General features: G+C 47.1%; 1 non-coding gene across 1 annotated transcript; it reads right to left on the bottom strand.

Moving 5' to 3' along the window:
• Window positions 1-3,253: 3,253 nt before the first annotated feature.
• Window positions 3,254-3,326, bottom strand: Trnat-agu (transfer RNA threonine (anticodon AGU)). Its single transcript has one exon. It is a non-coding gene; the product is annotated as a tRNA-Thr (tRNA).
• Between the last annotated feature and the right edge of the window lie 4,742 nt (window positions 3,327-8,068).

The raw sequence follows: 8,068 nt of genomic DNA, 5'->3' as shown, positions 1-8,068 counted from the left end.
CAGGGGTATTGACCCCACTCTCTTCACTGAAGCCATCAGGCCGAGTTTGATATCAGTAATCATGCAGGCTACCACTCACACTGTTGCCAGTGTCGATTAGTTATTTTTAACAATTTGTGCTTCATGCACACAGAGATTTTGCTGCATAAGATACGTTATTTATAAATAGACAGCTCCAGCAGGATCCCAATGGCGCTGATGCCCCCCCCTGAAATATGGAAGGCACACCAAAACGTTACCACTTAATTTGGCTCTGTCCATTATTCGACCGTAATCGCCACCAGCTTTTAACTCTAGGTCCCGCCCCTGCGACTGAACAGGAACAAATTAGTCGGGTCCGTGATGTTGCCATCGCACTAGAAGCAATTACCGAGTACGCACTTGAAAACAGACTCTACAAATTGGTGTAGAGCCTGGCCGACTTCCCCGTTCTGTCTAGAAAGTGAAGTGTCTGCAGCGTGCACTGTTTTCAGTGTGAAGCGCATTGTCCTCATTGTGAACTGTAGATTTAAGAGTGAACTGTGCGTTTTGCGGCCACTGACTGACTTTAATGTGTTCATTTTGCAATTAGAACCCCAAGACTGCAACTGTGTTCATTGTGCGAGTTGTGACCTTCCCCTTTTCTTCTCACCCTTGCTCCCCCAGGGCCCCATGGCATCTCATTTAATGCAGTGTTACACTCACTCAGATACGTATATTCTTTTCGCTGGGACTAGTGAGTAGTTGCCGTGATCTTGAAGTCGCGGTATTCGCAGCAGAGATAAAACTCAGTAAAAAGTTATTTCCTTGGCGCACTATTTTGGCGATTGTGATCTCGGAGTCCAAATAGCGGCAAAAAATTGTCACTTTTAAATATCCACTGATTGGTATAGATGAGTAGTTTGTGACTTTCTTGCGATGTATTTTTAGCTACCACATAAATATATTTCTGTAGTGTCTGGCCTTTTAATTCGAAAGCATTGTGTCACAGCTCGTGCCTCAACTGTAAGCCACACGCACGCAAAAAAGTATACGAATGTAAAAACAAGAAATAGCAGGAATAAAAATATAAATATTACAACACAAGTTGCCCGCAGAGCAAAACCATCGGCCGCCCGCAAAGCAGCCGAAACGACGGGAGGGGGAAAAAAGAAAAAATCCACCTCGCATGAAATCGCGCACCTATAGGTAGAGACGTCACGGTGCTGCGTCCAAGGAAGTTAAAAAATTGCAATTTTTTAACCTAGTTGGCTGCGCCCCTGCTTAAGAGGTGTGGTCGCCCTGGGCCCCTACGGGATATGGTTTGGGAATACCTGCCCCGTCTTGGGGGAGGTGGAGTATAGTGACGCAGTCCCTACGAGCGCCCGCGCAGGGTGATTACTGTGATGTGTGTGCGTCGAACACCGATAGTGGCGTTAGTGTGTAACGAGCCCGTGCGCGCGTTTGTGATGAACAGTGAGACAGGACAAACAGGTGTAGTGCGCATACACCCCGGAACATGCGCACAACCAATGGAGTGGCGTAAAAGGGGCGCTGACAGGAGCGCAGGGGGGAGATCGCTCCTAGGCACACGCGAGAGCGCCTGCTTCCGCGGGCAGCGGACGGGACTGACTGGCGGCCAGCCACAGCAATGGCGCGCGGATAGCGAGGAACAACCAGCGTCCGCGGCAAACGCTCTTTACCCGTCGTCGGCACAAGTGAGTGAAGACATCGTCGTGAGTGTACAGCACCATGCTGCAACTTTCTGGACAAGCAGGGCGTCAACCACGGCAATGTTTTCTTTATGCGCTTTCCGTGCTTGCTTGCTGTAATCTTTTTACATTGCTCCCAACTTGCTTTGTTTGTTTTTTCGTACATTAGTTTTCCCGGAATAAACCTGTGCTTTGTTCTCATGCAGATCTGCGTTACTTCGTCGCGCGGGTTCGGACTCATGAACCCTTTACGCTCGAAGGGGGGGATCCGTCAATGTGTATATATATATATATATATATATATATATATATATATATATATATATATATATATATATATATATATATATATATATATATATATATATATATATACAGTTGTATATATACATAGTATAAGTAAAGAGTGGGATACACAGCAAGAAAAATACCAAAATTACGTAGCGGCAACTGTTCTTGCCTTCATGGCCACTTATCAAAGCATACCCACACGTGGCATAGTTCGTCCTTCGCATTATCTAATAGCATACTCTAAATGGGTGAATCTATATAAAACATAACTAACGGTTGGCTGTCAAGAAAACCTAGGAAACCAAAGTGGAGGATGTGGTAGGCAATTGAAACTGATAAAGAATTTGGAAAGAAAGAAAGTGGAGAAAAAATGCCCGCCAGGTAGGATCCGAACCCACGATCTCCAGAATACTGCTCTGGTGCAATAACTACTTCGCTACCTGCGGGGCGATTTTCCCCTCCACTTTTCTGGGTAATCATGTTAACGCATTCTTGTTTTCCTGTGCTTGGTGGTTGTAGCTAGCGCCACTCGGACTGCTCGGGGTGAAGGGGATCTTCTTTTTACCCCCGGACCTTGACTCGAGTGTCTACGACATGTCAAGAGTGGTCGACCAGCGTTAAACCCTCTTAAGCTCCCTACGGCACTAAGACTGCCAGAACAGAGTCCCTTGCTATGCATGCATCAAATCAGAATTTGAAATGAGAGGCTCGTTGAAAATAAGACAGAGATAACAGTTGGCAGTCAAGAAAACCTTGAAAAGCAAAGGAGAGGATGTGGTAGGAAATTGAAACAGATAAAGATTTTGGAAAGAAAGAAAGTCAAGCAAAAATGCCCGCCAGGTGGCATCTGAACTCACGACCTCCAGCATACCGGTCTTGTGCGATAACCACTACGCTACGGGCGGGGCGAGTTTCCCCTCCACTTACTGGGGTATTATTTTTTAAGGTATTTTTGTTTCCTGTGCTTGGGAGTGGTAGCCAGCGCCACTGGGACTACTCGGGGTAAAGGGTACCTTCTTTTTAACACTCGAGCCGTGACTCGAGGTTCTACGACGTGTCGAGAGTAGTTGACCAGCGTTGAACCATCTTAAGCTTCCTATGGCACCAAGACTGCCAGAACAGAGGCCCTCGCTATGCATGTAGAAAATCAGATTGGGAAATGAGTAGCTCATTGTAATAAGACAGAAATAGGGGTTGGCAGTCTAGAAAACCTCGGAAAGCAAAAGGGGAGGATGTGGTCGGTCATCGTAACTGATAAAGAATTTGGAAAGAAAGAAAGTGGAGACAAAATACCCGCCAGATGGGATCCGAACCCACGACCTCCAGAATACTGGTCTGGTGCGATAACCACTAAGCTACAGGCGGGGCAATCTCCCCCCTTCACATTATCGGGTATATATGTCACAGTAATTTTTTCCTGTGCTTGGGGGTGGTAGCCAGCGCCACTCCGACTTTTCGGGGTGAAGGGGCCTTCGTTTTAACCCCTGAGCCGTGACTAGAGTGTCTACGACATGTCGAGAATGGTTGATCAGCGTTGAGCCCTCTTACGCTTCCTATGGCACCAAGACTGCCAGAACAGACGCCCTCGCTATGCATGAAGCAACTCCGAATGGGAAATCAGGGGTTCGTTGTAATAAGACAGAAATAAGGGTTGGCAGTGAAGAAAACCTCGGAAAGCAAAATGGAGGATGTGGTAGGTAATTGAAACAAATAAAGAATTTGGATTGTTTACCTGTTATTCTGGATTCTTTATCTGGATTGAATCTCCTTATCTGGATTCTTTTACTATTTCTATTTGAATTTTTTATCTTTTTAGAAGCTGGCGGTTGTGAGCTACCCCTGAAAAGTGAATGCCTCACCCCTGTTTATTATTTTTCTGCGTTAATTTCTTGTCCGCCTTCTATGGAAATGTTTGTTAAGGTTGGAGGAGGATTTTTGCTACAAAGTGTACGCTGAAACGATAGCCCTTTTTGTTCTTTCGCCACATTGTTGTGTTTTTGCAGATTTTATATTCTTAGCCGCCTACCCGTTTTCAAATAAACAACCCTCAATTGCGCAAGCATACGGGGTTTCCTCACACAAGCGCAGTGACTTGTTTTAGGGGCGAAGCTCCTCTTGCTCGCGCCCTGTCCCGTCCCTCGTTGCTGCTCTACACGACACGATAATGCTGATTGTGGCAGAATCCCGAAGTAATTGGCCAACCAAAGATTTGCCGAAGAGGTCAAAATGTTCGGCGCGTTCGTTGCTAGACCACAAGGAGGAAAGGAAGAAGAGGTGGTCGTTCGTCACCTGCCGGCTGAAAACACATACCGGAGGTACGCGACACAAGACGCTCTTCAGAAGGTGGTGGTTAAGGTGGCTAAAATGTCACACACCGAATTCGCCATCTTACCAATGGAGATTCTCGTCATCCCAAAGAAGCCCTACAGAATCACCAGAAACACCGACGTGGTCGGCGGGCTTGTTAACGGAGCGGGGGAAAGCTTGACGTGTCGAGTCTTTATATGATATGTGGGCGAATGTTTCACGGTTTTGCCGCTAAGCATTATATCTTCGCCTCTCTCATCTTCATTAACCTCGTGAAAATGGCGGGATTTTCTTGCCAATTTTCGCGACGTTGAAAATTGTAAGTGTTGTTTCCAGTGGCCACAAATAGTTATTTGGACATGTTTTGTTTATACAAAATTCCCGTTTAAGAGATTTCATTTTTTGCCCTGTAGGCCCAAGCAAGTTAGATGTATATGTGCATCAAAATTATGCCGCCTCAGACCTACAACATGCGCACAACCGCGAGGTCTGCCTTCAAAGCGGCCCTAAAAGATGAAGGAGAGGTGAGCTGGATGGCAGATCCGGGCCGCAGTGAATAACTAGGATGGGAGCCGAAAGAGAGTCAACCGGTACCACGATCCTTGGCTAGCATTGTATAACCCGTAGATGTGGTGGTCGCGGACCATGCTGCTTCGGACCTTGGAATCGGAGCACTGCTACTAGCACTGCACAAACGATGCTATTTTCCGCAAAGAACGGTGATCTGCGAGGAAGAACAAATTCCGTCCCGTCATTGCCAACAATAGGACAGCTTGAGATCATATAGTGCCCATAACATCACCGGGAAGGCCGACTGTTATCATGGACGGCCGCAAACACAAAGGGCGGGCTTTGCACCTATCTTGCCTTTCCTGTCCGGCCCTCGTAGGCCACAATTCTATGACCAGGGTGGGTATAAGGCTGTATGTGTAGGCTAAAAACAACCAGTATGGCCCTCGAGCACCGCTAAACAGCTGTGCAGCAAGACTATCACAATGGCAGTCTGGGTTGCTGAGACAAGGTTGCTGAGTTGCAAGGTTGAAAACGGCTTGAAAACGATCTTGCTGTCGTTCGCAGGATTGTCTCAGGAAGAATCACAGCTGGCAGAAGTACTACATACTTTGCAGCCATGTTCACAGCAGCGCCGGAGGCGGGTAACAAATTTGAGCCCACCTAGACGGGAGAGGCAGGTACACTCCGGTTACACCCCTTGCCACTGAGCGTCCACAAAAAACCACAGCTGGGTCGAGGCACGCAGGAGATCTTAAATACAAGAGCAGGGACGCCATCAAAAAGCGCTTGGGCATTTGTAATTGTATTGGCAGATAAAAAAGAAGGCAGTGTACCTGTGTGCGTAGAATAATGAAGCCAAAGCAAAATACCACGAAAGACTCGGGTTCTTTTCGCATCCATCAATGTGGTTAGGTATCCGCAATGCTCACGAATCTATTGAACATACTTCACTATAGCGGAAGTTTCCTACAGATCCGTGTAGCTGACAAAATATTAGGGAAACAACGTTCACTTGTAGCAGAGGGGTGTTTGAATTCATCAGGCTGCCTTTGCATTGGCCGAATTAAACGTTAACTTTCCAGCGCATGATGAGCATTTGGCGGGGGGACTAAATTTTCACTACGCGATGGCGTACATAAATTACGAGGTCGACATTTCAGAAAATTTTGATGGTCAGGTTGTTTAGTTTCAGACTATGTTGCATCCCACGCAGAATGCAGGCCTCAAAGTGAACCGTCGCAAGGGGCAAATGGCTTCCAGCAGGATCGAGGTAATGGGCTTCGTTGTTCACGAATGTTCAGTTCAACGAAGAACGAAAAGGTGTAGGTGATTGTGCCGGTCCCGAAGCCACGGAGCATCAAATGAGCCTCAGGACTACGTTCACTTTCTACCGGAATTTTTTTCCAAACTCAAGGTACTTGGCACGGTTACTTCATCAGCTGCCAAAGTAGGGCACCAGGTGGTCTCGAATTTTTTCAGAGTGGCAGGCGCTTCTGGTGCCCTGTACGGATTTTTTCAAAACCACAAGGCTGCGGTTGCCAGATCTGAAATTCCCTTTTGTTATACAAACCGATAGAAGTTAATACGGCGTAGGGGCTGCTCTGCTACTGGGGAATAGCGGCGAACTGCACAATCTGGATTTCGGGATCCGCAAACTATTTAGTGACGGAGAAAGAGCGTCTCTCCACGCCGGTGCCCTCCCGAAATTCAACATGAACCTGGATGGTGCAGATTTCCAAAGACAGGTAATCTAACGAGCACTGTCATGGTTTTCACGGCTTCAGAACCTTGCATCGCCTCGCACGCTTGGCGCAGAACCTGCAGAAGTACCACTGTAAAGTGGATTACAACAAGGGCACTAGCAAGGGCACGATCCCCTACCAGGGAGAGAGCAACACACACAACCGGTATTCGAGTTTACAGTGCCTGAATAAGAATGGGGAGCCCTGGCAAGTCACCAGCAAGTGCTGAAAGCGAACATGCCGACAAGCATTGCAAGCGCACGCGGGAGTCTATTATGGCCTCAGAGAACGACGATGCTACGGTGGCACGGGTACCGGACTAAGACTGCTACGTCGAAAGCCAGGACAGTTTGCTAAAAAGGTAGATTCTCGGCACAGAAACGGACAGTGCTGAGTATCCCTTCGGGATATTTGTACCAAAGCGTCTAAGGAGTTTTTTTTACTATTACAACAGATGCATTATAGCAGGCTGTGATAATGCACGAAAAACGTACGTCAAGCTATGCGGCATTGTCTAATGGCTTTGTACGAGAAAGGAGGCTATGAACTACGTATATCCAACCCGGTTTTCCAGTCTGTAACGACAAGAGGAGGTAAACCACATGGCCTGATGAAGTATGTCGAGAGTCACTTTGCTTGGCAAATCTTGGCGTGGGACATGATGGGGACATACGCAAGATCCGTGAAGAGCAATTGCGACATCCTGGTCATTGCAGGTCATATCTCCAAGTTGGCAGGCCTCTACGCATTAAGTAAACATGAGTGATAGTGGTTCTGAGACAAGTTGTTGAATATATTTACCTGCTTTGGACCCAGGAAGAACTTCACAAGAAAGAACCAGATCCAGGAAGAACTTCAGCAGCAGGCTATGCTTCTCAGCGTAGTCCACGAGAAGGCGAATCCGTAACATAAACATGCATATGTCACGGAGTGCGTCAACAAAAACTTGAAGATGATACTGGTGGGCTTCACTGAAATACACAAACACAGGGATGCTCGCAAATCCGAAATGGCGTTTGTAATTCGAACGGCAGTGAATTCATAGAAAGGCTTCACTCCAGCAGTACTGCTCTTTGTCCGCGACCTGCGATTTCTTATTGAACATTCCTTTATGATCAAGTTAAGGGGCGGCTTCACAGTAGTGTGAAGGAGAGTCTACATGAGGCCAGGAAACGCCTGGATCTGCACGCCCAGACGAACGCCTCCAGTACAATGGCCGGGACCAGTTTGAGTTTTTGGTCAGAGGCCTGGTACTACTGCGGACGCATTCGTTGAGTGATGCGGCAAAATGTTTGCTGCGTCCTCGGCTGACCGATGGGAAGGTCCTTGCAAGGTAACAAAGCGAACATCTTGGCTGAACTCTACAGCCTTGGTAACCTTCAAAGAGTACAAAAAACGCATAACATAGGCATTCATAACCTTAAGGGACAATAAGAACAGCCCTCTGAAGAAGAAATCTAATCCTTTTAATGTTCCTGTTACGGGCTCTGTTAATCTGTTACGGGCTCAACAGTAGAGCAAAAGGTCTGAGTGGGAAAACCCCCA

This window comes from Haemaphysalis longicornis, unplaced genomic scaffold (assembly GCF_048455015.1).
Source record: "Haemaphysalis longicornis isolate Haplotype H1 unplaced genomic scaffold, Haemaphysalis longicornis Haplotype H1 scaffold_8, whole genome shotgun sequence".
In the NCBI taxonomy this organism is placed as follows: Eukaryota; Metazoa; Arthropoda; class Arachnida; order Ixodida; family Ixodidae; genus Haemaphysalis; species Haemaphysalis longicornis.
Note: the sequence above shows the minus strand (reverse complement) of the source record. Positions and strands in the feature narration are given on the sequence as shown.